Here is an 11336-nt window from a genome sequence, read left to right as displayed (position 1 = left end):
GGATCAGGTCCGACAGACCTCGCTGAATGCGGAGAGCAATACGCTCTCCGTATTCAGCATTGCACCAGCAGCTCTTGTGGTGCAACGCCGCCCCCTGCAGATTCGGGGGGTGTCAATCAACCTGATCGTACTCGATCGGGTTGATTTTCAGTGATGTCTGTCCGCCTGCTCAGAGCAGGCTGACAGGGTTATGGAGCAGCGGTCTTTAGACCGCTGCTTCATAACTGCTGTTTCTGGCGAGCCTGCAGGCTCGCTAGAAACACGGGCCCTCAAGCTCCATTCGGAGCTTGATAAATGGGCCTCAAGGTATTGAGATCTGTCACTCAAATTCATCTTCTGGGGCAAGGATAGCAAACGTTTTTCGAGAGCACTTGTCCGAATTGGCAATAAAAACATTATCTCAACCATCTGTTGCAAAAAAAGTCTTATTCCTATTTAAAGGGTCATTAAATATAACATTAAAGGGACACTAAACCCAATTTTTTTCTTTCACGATTCAGATAAAGCATGCAATTTTAAGCAACTTTCTAATTTAATCCTTTTATTAATTTGTCTTTGTTCTCTTGGTATCTTTATTTGAAAAAGCAGTAATGTAAGCTTACGACCCGACCCATCTTTGGTTCAGCACCTGGGTAGCGATTGCTGATTGGTGTCTAAATGCATCCAACAATCAGCAAACACTATCCAAGGTGCTGAACCAAAAATGGGTTTGGCTCGTAAGCTTACATTACTGCTTTTTCAAATAAAGATACAAAGAGAACAAAGAAAAATTGATCATAGGAGTAAATTAAAAAGTTGCTTAAAAATTGCATGCTCTATCTGAATCATGAAAGAAAAAAATTGGGTTCAGTGTCCCTTATAGTAATTTTTTTCTTTTTATTTAAATTTTCATTTTATAGATCTGCTGTTAATGAAAAAAGGCATATTTGAAATACATTAAATGGATAGAAACGTAAAAAAATGGAATGTGCATGGGTGCATTTCAGTTTGAAATAAGCATTTTTTTAAATATACTTCCATTAGGAAAAATGCTTCTAGTAAAAATAATTACTGTTTTTCTGTGGCATACGCACATATCCTGTGAGTGCACGTGCACCAGTATTCAAATACCACGACTTCTCAGAGTCAGCAGTGCCTTGTATGTAGGTTTGCCCCCTCAGCCACGTTTTCCTGGATACTTATGAGTTACACATGCTACAGGGTGTGCAGGGAGGAACATGAATAGTGCTGTCCAGGATCACTATTTGGGTGATGTCCCAGGGTGCAATTCATGTTTCTCTCTGAACACCCTGCAGCATGTGTAACTCTTAAGTATCCAGGAAAACATGGCCGAGGTGACAAATAACGTCTTCAGAAGCAATACACACCACTACTAGCTATCTCAGAAGGTGTGCTCTTTGAATACTGGTGCATGGGTCATCATGAGATATGTGCATATGCTGCAAAAAAATAAACAGTAAAAACTTGTAACAAACAACAACAGAGAAAGGTCACAAGTATTTGTGATTTCCATTACTTTAAAGGGACATTAAACAGTAAATACATGCCAGATAGAATGATGCATTCAAAGAAAAGATTAGTCCATGACTAACATGTAGATGTATTTTTTAAAGTTTCATTAGTTGTTTAAAAAGTGACAAAATAAGTGTAAAGTTTTAGTGTCTATAAAACACTGGGAGCTGCCATGTTGTAACTTGTGTTACCTTCTCTGCTGTGGCCAATTAGGGACAGTTATAAATAGGTCACTAGAGTGTGCAGCCAATGGTTGTGCTGGATTTAACAGTGTTCTGCACTTCCATTTCTAACAGGAACTGAACAGCTCACAATTTCAGAATGGAATTACAGGCAAAGAGGACAAAATAAATAATAAAAGTATATTGCAGAGTTGTTTTATTATATACAATTTATCATTTTATATTACCATCTCAAAGTGTTTAATGTCCCTTTAAGGAATAAGGAAGCTCAAAAAGCTGTTTGCAGTAGTATCACAATCCGGTTTCCTGCAGCCTGTTGCTACGCCCCTGCCAATCTATTTTGTTTTTACACCTGTCTTGACCTAATTGAAAGCAGGGAAAACTCATTGTGGGCAGATAATCAATAGTGATTTCATTAAGATCTTGTCACAAAAATGTACACAGTGAAAAAATATCTGTTGCATGTTCCATATACCGACTCTATTTCTGAGTTTCAGTTCTAGCCTGAACTAAAATAAACTACAGAAAAAGGTCTAAGTCACTTTCGAGTTGGGACCTTAAAGGGCCTTTATTGCACATTCCCCAGTTTAGCATAACCAACACAGTTATATTAATATACTTTTTACCTCTGTGATTATCTTGTCTCTAAGCCTCTGCAGACTGCCCCCTTATTTCAGTTCTTTTGACAGACTTGCATTGGAGCCAGTCAGTGCCCTCTCATAAGTAACTCCACGGGCGTGAGCACAATGTTATCTATATGACACAAATGAACTAACGCCCTCTAGCTGTAAAAACTGTCAAATGCCTTGAGATAAGAGGCGGCCTTCAAATTAGCATATGATCCTACCTAGGTTTAGCTTTCAACTAAGAATACAAAGAGAACAAAGCAAATTTGATGATAAAAGTAAATTGGAAAGGTGTTTAACATTGCATTCCCCATCTGAATCATGAAAGTTTAATTTCGACTTGACTGTCCCTTTTTAAGGAGACATAAACCCCAATTTTTTTCTTCCACGATTCAGATAGAGCATACACTTTTAAACCACTTTCCAATTTACTTCTTTTTTCAGATTTGCTGTATTTTCTTGGTATTGTTCCTTGAAGAAGCAGCAATTAATTACTGGGAGCTAGCTGAGCACATTGTGTGAGCCAATGAAAAGAAGTATATATGTGCAGCCGCCAATCAGCAGTGCATTGCTGCTCCTTAATTGAACCATACCAAGATAATAAATTAAATTTGATAATAGAAGGGATATTAAGAGAAGGAAGAAAATGGGATAATAGAAGTAAAATGGAATGGTGTTTAAAATTGCATGATATTTCTAAATCATAAAAGAAAAAATGTGGGTTTCATGTCCCTTTAACATTAATTATGGTAAGATTACGTTTAATTACAAGTTATTTTTACAGATGTAATGTGATATACCTAGGGACGCCACTTCAGCCATGTTATCCTGGACACTTAAAGGGACACTAAGCCCAATTTTTTTTTCTTTCATGATTCAGATAGAGCATGCAATTTTAAGCAACTTTCTAATTTACTCCTATTATCAATTTTTCTTCATTCTCTTGCTATCTTTATTTGAAAAAGAAGGCATCTACACTTTTTTTTTATCCACCAATCAGCAAGAACAACCCAGGTTGTTCACCAAAAATGGACCGGCATCTAAACTTACTTTCTTGCATTTCAAATAAAGATACCAAGTGAATGAAGAAAATTTGATGATAGAAGTAAATTAGAAAGATGCTTAAAATCTCATGCTCTATCTGAACCACTAAAGAAAAAATGTGTGTTCAGTGTCCCTTTAAGAGTTACACATGTTGCAGGGTGTGCAGAGGGGAACATGAATTGCACCCCTGGACATCACACAAATAGTGACCCTGGACAGCACTATTCATGTTCCTCCCTGCACACCGTGCAGCATGTGTAACTCATAAGTGTCCAGGAAAACATCTAGATATACCCCTTAGTCTGTTAACAAGTTTTAGTCTAATTTGACACTGACTAATTAGTTAAAGGGATACTAAAGCCAGATTTATGAGCCGGACCATTTTAGGTACGGAACCTGAGTAGCGCTTGCTGATTGATGGCTACATTTAGCCACCAATCAGCAAGCAATATCCAGGTGCTGAACCAAAAATGGCTTCTAAGTTTACATCCTTGCTTTTCAAATAAAGATACCAAAGAACAAAAAAAAGAATAGGAGTAAATTAGAAAGTTGCTTAAAAATGCATGCTCTATCTGAATCATGAAATAAAAAATGTGGGCTTAGTATCCCTTTAAGCAAATGCTAGCACGTTGAACTGATTGCACAACAAAGATCAAGGGGTGGAGAGATGGCTTTGGAAATACCAAAGGGCAAATGAAAAAACATATAATTAAAGAGAAATAAACTTGCAAAAAGTAATGTGCTAAGAGTATTTTATCATTGCCCTGTTGCTTTTATATAACTATGTGTTCAACTCCTGCAAAGGTCCCTTTAATGGTTTCTTTTATTTTTTTAATATTATACTTACATTAATTCTTCATAACAAGCACCGTTTTCTGAGTCATTTATAATCATTCTAAGGTTGTTATGTCTCTAAATTATTATAATTTGAGTCAATTACCACTAAAAAACAATCTTTATGCCCCCATACTGCTAATTACACAACATTAAAAGAAAAAGTAATTTGCATAGATTATTGTGTTGTGACAGTAGTAATTCGGATCTAGAAATTACCAAAGGGTTTTTGAAAATGGCAGCTTGAATTTCCGTGAGACAGAGGTAGACTATTCACATTAGCCAAAAAAAAACACACAGAAAAAAGACCAATTACCTAAATAAGCAAAGAAAATATACAGCCAAATAGCACACTGTGAAATTCCTTGTAATGGTACTAACAAACTTCAGTATGGCTGTGATTCTGGTCTTTTACTCAAATTACCATCATTTTGTGTATTTAGTGTGCTTTCCCTGATGAGTCATGCCATTAACTTAGTAGCTGCAGCAAAAAATCTATTTGCAATCAAAAGTGAATCATGCAAATGAAAGATCTCAAAGATGTGAATGGGTTGTTTCGGGAAAGATTGTAAATATATAATATGTTGATTATATTTTTTAACTCGGGGAGAAGTAATTAAGCGGCTGCCATAAAACAAAAAAATATAGAACTATTTAATATTTCGTATCCAAAGTGAATTTTGACATAAAGTTTTACTTGTTTTTTAAAGGGATAGTAAAGTCTAAATTAAACTTTTATGATTCAGATAGGGCATGTAATTTCAAATAACTTTGTAATTTACTTTTATCATCAAATTTGCTTTGTTCTCTTGTTATTCTTAGGTGAAAGCTAAACCTAGGTAGGCTCATATGCTAATTTATAAGCCCTTGAAGGCCGCCTCTGCATTTTACAGTACAGGTAGCCCTCAGTTTACGCCGGGGTTAGGTTCCAGAAGAAATGGTTGTAAATCGAAACCGTTGTAAATTGAAACCCAGTTTATAATGTAAGTCTATGGGAAGTGAGGGAGATAGGTTCCAGGCCCCTCTCAAAATTGTCATAAGTAACACCTAATACATTATTTTTAAAGCTTTGAAATGAAGACTTTAAATGCTAAACAGCATTATAAACCTAATAAAATAATCACACAACACAGAATATATAATTAAACTAAGTTAAATGAACAAAAACATTTGCTAAACAGCATTATAAACCTAATAAAATAATCACACAACACAGACTTCACTTGCATTTTTCTGCAAACAGTTCTTTCTATGCATTACAATCTGGACTGATTTATAGACAGGAAGATCTTGTTCCTTTGAAATCTGCTCGATAGCTCAGGTCTGGTTAAACTGATTAATTTCAGCTTACTTGGCTTTTCTGCAACACAAGCAGACAGCTCCACCTACTGGCTATTTTAATAAATGCACTGCTTCTCAATGCTTTTCAATAGCAGTCACATGACTGGAAAAAAATGTTGTTATTCTGAAAGGGTGTAAATTGAACCGTTGTAAAACGAGGGCCACCTGTATTTCACAGCTAGAGGGTGTTAGTTCACGTGTTTCATATAGATAACACTGTGCTCATGCACGTGAAGTTATTAAAGAGTCAACACTAATTGCCTGATTTAGAGGTTAATAGGTGTTTTTAGTGTCGGCGATGTCGGGGGCGGAGGAATAGGAGTTAATCATTTTATTTAGGGTCAGCGATGTCGGGGGCGGCTGTTTAGGGGTTAATAACTTTATTTAGTGTCAGGGGCGGCGGATTAGGGGTATTTAGACTAGGGGTTTATGTTAGGGTGTTAGGTTTTAACGAAACTTTCTTTACCCCATAGACATCAATGGGATTGAGTTATAGCGATCGCTATCCTGCGATCGCAGGGGTTTCTTTCTTTTTTTAACACTTTCTCTTTGTGTGAAGCACATATAGTCAGGCCCTGGGTTTTGTGCGGTATGGCGCTTATCGCACCATATTGCACAACAAATGAAGGTTTTGGCTTAACTTGTAATGGCAGCGCTATGGAAAGTGTGATACCGATAATTTTTTTGCGTTATTTACGCACCCGGTATAGCGCAAAACTTGTAATCTTGGTGTATGTTATTTGTATAATTATTTACACAAAGTCATTTCAGCTACCGTCCCATATCACTGCTTCCACTAACATCAAAACTCCTTGAAAAACTAGTTTACAATCGCCTAACCCACTTCCTGTCCACCAACTCTTTGCTTGACCCCCTGCAATCTGGATTCTGCCCCAAACACTCAACTGAGATTGCGCTTACCAAGGTTACTAACGATCTTCTCTCTGCTAAAAAATATTGACCACTACTCTATACTCATCTTACTTGACCTCTCAGCTGCCTTTGACAGAGTTGACCACCCCCTCCTCCTACAGACCCTTAGCTCTTTTGGCCTCTGTGACACTGCTCTTTCCTGGATTCACTCCTTTATTTCTCACAGGTCTTTTTCTGTGTCATCTGCCGGCGACTCCTCCTCTCCCATGCCTCTGTCTGTTGGAGTACCTCTGTTCTGGGTCCTCTACTCTTCTCATTCTATACTTCTTCGCTGGGTAAACTTATCAACAGTTATGGCTTCAAATATCACCTCTATGCTGATGACACCCAGATCTACCTCCCCACCCCTGCTCTCTCTCCCTCTGTCCTTTCTCATGTCAGTGACTGCTTATCTGGTATTTCTTCCTGGTTGGCCTCTCTCCACCTAAAGATTAACATATCCAAGACTGAGCTCCTTTTTATACCACCCCAAGTTCTACGCCGACTTCTGACTTCTCTATCCCTGTTGACGGTGTTACAAACTGCTATTTATAACTGGCCTTTTAAATGGAAAATTGCCCTGCTTCCCTGGATTTTGGAGAAGCCTATTTGCCAGCCTCCTTCCTCATGACTATGGCCCCTGGAAGATTGTGCCCCTGAGAACATATTAACTTTTATTGGGTGTGTATGGCCCTTTAAGAACCATCTGGGGACATATTGTGACTTTGATGAACAATGCCCCTTTAAGACTATGTCCCCAGACCTGTGAAATGACTTGTCCCTGGCTTTCTCCCACTTGGTTCAGTTTCATTGTGTGCCATTAAGTGCTATGTGACAGACCCTTCGGTCAGAACTACAGAGATAACTTTGTTCAGCTTCAAGAAGCATTCTAAATACAAGTTTGCTGGGATCAGCTCTAATTAAGTTTAGTGATAAACTTTCCCATTGTCTAATCAGACTTCTAGTAGTGATAAGGTGGACTGCATTGTTTTATTGTGTGTAACTTGTTATCTGCTGAAGTAATGTTGTTGCCTGTCAAAGGGAGTGTCTCTCTATCTAATATCAAATGTGTGATGGGGGATTTTATGCCTCCCCCTGAGAGTGTCCTGTTTGCATGTAACCTGAATAAAAGCAGGCTGTGTGCTCCAGCACATGAGACCTATGTTGACCCTCTAACTTGAAGCTTTGACTCATGTTTGTAGGATACAGCTTATATCACTACAGGGATTGCTATGCTCTTCATACTCCCTTAGCTACAGGGATTACTACAGAAGGAAGAGGTTCACCTACTGGAGCCTGGTCATAGGTCCAGGGCGCAGAGCAGACGGCGAGATACCAGCCCAGCAGCGGTGGTTCATAGAGTCTGCATTACTTATGGTGGCTACGCAGCAGTTATAGTGTCCACAGTGCTGCTGCTCCTTTGGTGAGCGCTAGGAGCATCCTTTTCTACGGTCCAACTTCCAGCCAGCCTGGAGGCAACCGTAACATTTGGCGGCAGCGGTGGGATTGGCGTCCTAGCGCAAGGAGCAGCACCACAACAGCACTGGTATCGTAGGAGAGGTATTGAGGGCAACGCTAGCCACTGCGCAGCGTCCCTACCTACAGCAGCATGGAGCTGACAAGACACTGGTCAGAACCCTGTGAAGAGCACCTCAACCTGATCCATCGCTATGAGGGCGCGGATTTCGTTCCAGAGGTAAAGAGGCGGCTAGTCCGATATGGTCCAGACCCTGCGCAGGAGGTAGTCAGTCGCCTCATCCGGGAATTGGCTACTGAGAACGAAGCGGCACGAGCCTTTGAGCGCCAACTGTGGAGTTTGGGGGTATGGACACCTGCTCTCCAGCGAGAAAATGAGTTACAGGGGGCAGAGACAGTTGGTCCTGTCCCCCAGCAGTAGAGGAAAATGCAGGGAATTGGGAGCCCAGACTCCATTCCCCAGCGGCAGGCTGAGTTACAGGGGGCAGAGACAGTTGGTCCTGTCCCCCAGCAGCAGAGTGAATTGCAGGGAATTGGGAGCCCAGACTCCATTCCCCAGCGGCAGGCTGAGTTACAGGGGGCAGAGACAGTTGGTCCTGTCCCCCAGCAGCAGAGTGAATTGCAGGGAATTGGGAGCCCAGACTCCATTCCCCAGCGGCAGGCTGAGTTACAGGGGGCAGAGACAGTTGGTCCTGTCCCCCAGCAGCAGAGGAATACGCAGGGAATTGTGAGCCCAGACTCCATTCCCCAGCGGCTGGAAGTATGTAAGGGAGAGGAAAGCAGCGACCTCCCTCCCCAGCGGCAGTATACTGTGCAGAGGGAAGAGACAACCAGTCTCCTTCCCCAACCAGAGATACCAGAGGCAGCAGGCCTCATAGACTGTTCCTGGGAGGACCCCCAGCAGGCAGGTGGAGATGGGACCGCAGTCTCTCTACCGGCCCTACAGGGATGCTGGGCAGGCGGCCCAGATCCCCAGCGACAGACCCAGCTACAGGGAGGGGAGAGCATTGACCTCCCTCCCCAGCCGGAGTGTGCCTTCCAGGGAGAGGAGACAACCGGTCTCTCTCCCCAGCCGCAGCATGTTCCACAGGAAGCGGAGAACATCGACCTCCCTTCCCAACGGCCACCGGAGTATCAGGAGGAGGAGGTAAGCCAATCTCCCCCTCCCCAGCTAACTCCTAACTTGGGCCCAGGGTTAACAGTGGAGATGTTAACCCCCACTGACCCCCACGCCACCGGGCAGGACTATGCCCCAATTCCCCCAGCAGAAGAGCTGGCATCAGGACAGAGCGCTGCTGGCCTCTGCCCTACAGACCCCCTTGTTACAGGACTGGCCTGCAAACCCCTCACCCCAGCAGAAGCGCTGGCACCAGGGCAGAGTGCTGCTGGCCTCTGCCCCCCAAGTACCATCAGCTATTTGCCCAGCTGCGCCAGGAAGGCAGAGGATGCTACCCTTTCATCCTATAACCTGGAACCTACAGGCCAGAACTACTTATTGTGGGGGGGCTACTTTGCTGCTAATGTTTATTTGTGGGTGGGTTGCGAGACTAACGTAGGCACTGACCGACAGAAGGTCAGGTGCCTGGTTAGTCTCCCTCCAAAAGGGGAGATATGTTACAAACTGCTATTTATAACTGGCCCTTTAAATGGAAAATTGCCCTGCTTCCCTGGATTTTGGAGAAGCCTATTTGCCAGCCTCCTTCCTCATGACTATGGCCCCTGGAAGATTGTGCCCCTGAGAACATATTAACTTTTATTGGGTGTGTATGGCCCTTTAAGAACCATCTGGGGACATATTGTGACTTTGATGAACAATGCCCCTTTAAGACTATGTCCCCAGACCTGTGAAATGACTTGTCCCTGGCTTTCTCCCACTTGGTTCAGTTTCATTGTGTGCCATTAAGTGCTATGTGACAGACCCTTCGGTCAGAACTACAGAGATAACTTTGTTCAGCTTCAAGAAGTATTCTAAATACAAGTTTGCTGGGATCAGCTCTAATTAAGTTTAGTGATAAACTTTCCCATTGTCTAATCAGACTTCTAGTAGTGATAAGGTGGACTGCATTGTTTTATTGTGTGTAACTTGTTATCTGCTGAAGTAATGTTGTTGCCTGTCAAAGGGAGTGTCTCTCTATCTAATATCAAATGTGTGATGGGGGATTTTATGCCTCCCCCTGAGAGTGTCCTGTTTGCATGTAACCTCAATAAAAAGCAGGCTGTGTGCTCCAGCACATCAGACCTATTTTTGACCCTCTAACTTGCAGCTTTGACTCATGTTTGTAGGGGACAGCTTATAATCATTACAGGGATTGCTATGCTCTTCATACTCCCTTAGCTACAGGGATTGCTACAGAAGGAAGAGGCTCACCTACTGGAGCCTGGTCATAGGTCCAGGGCGCAGAGCAGACGGCGAGATACCAGCCCAGCAGCGGTGGTTCATAGAGTCTGCATTACTTATGGTGGCTACGCAGCAGTTATAGAGTCTACGGTGCTGCTGCTCCTTTGGTGAGCGCTAGGAGCATCCTTTTCTACGGTCCAACTTCCAGCCAGCCTGGAGGCAACCGTAACAGACGGCATCACCATTTCCCCATCGCCCCAATTCCGCTGCCTCGGAGTTACACTTGACTCAAATCTATCCTTCGTCCCCCATATCTAATCGCTTTCTACATCCTGCCGCAACCATCTACACAATATTTTCAAGATTCGCCCTTTTCTGAGCGCTGACATCGCAAAGCAAATAATCCACTTCCTTGTTATTTCCCGACTTGACTACTGCAATAACCTACCTGCTGGCCTTCCTCTTCCCCACCTCTCCCCCCTTCAATCCATCCTAAATGCCTCTGCCAGGCTGATCCACCTTTCCTGTCACTGTGTATCTGCTGCACCTCTAGCAAATCCCTTCTTTTTCAATCTTGCAGTCCTCACCTCCTGTTTCTCAATCTCCTACCTTTCTAGATTGTAAATTCCCACGGGAATAGGGCCCTCAATCCCTCCTGTATGTGTTTGTAAATTTTGTCCTGTCTCTTACAAGTCTTATATTGTTTTATTTAAATGAATTGTATCCATGGACAGTGCTGTGTAATATGTTGGCGCTTAATAAATAAAGTATAATAATAATATACATATTTATAAAAAAATGCTGCCCAATGCTGTGCTACTTACCTCCTTCACTGCGTGAGGTTCTGATCCCATCTGTGATGACATCAGAATGGAGCTCCAATAGGAGCCCGTGGAAGCGCATTCTCGTGAGCGCAATGCTTCATTCACATTGTGATTAACTTGTTATACCAGTGCACATTATCGCGTGCTGGTATTACAAAGTGGATTGCTAATATCGTTTGCATGCAAGCATTATTTAGCGCATCACTTGTAATCTGGCCCAAGTAAATATATGATGTCTTTATAAATA

Source organism: Bombina bombina, chromosome 11 (assembly GCF_027579735.1).
Source record: "Bombina bombina isolate aBomBom1 chromosome 11, aBomBom1.pri, whole genome shotgun sequence".
Taxonomy (NCBI): domain Eukaryota; kingdom Metazoa; phylum Chordata; class Amphibia; order Anura; family Bombinatoridae; genus Bombina; species Bombina bombina.
This window is presented reverse-complemented; position numbering follows the sequence as displayed.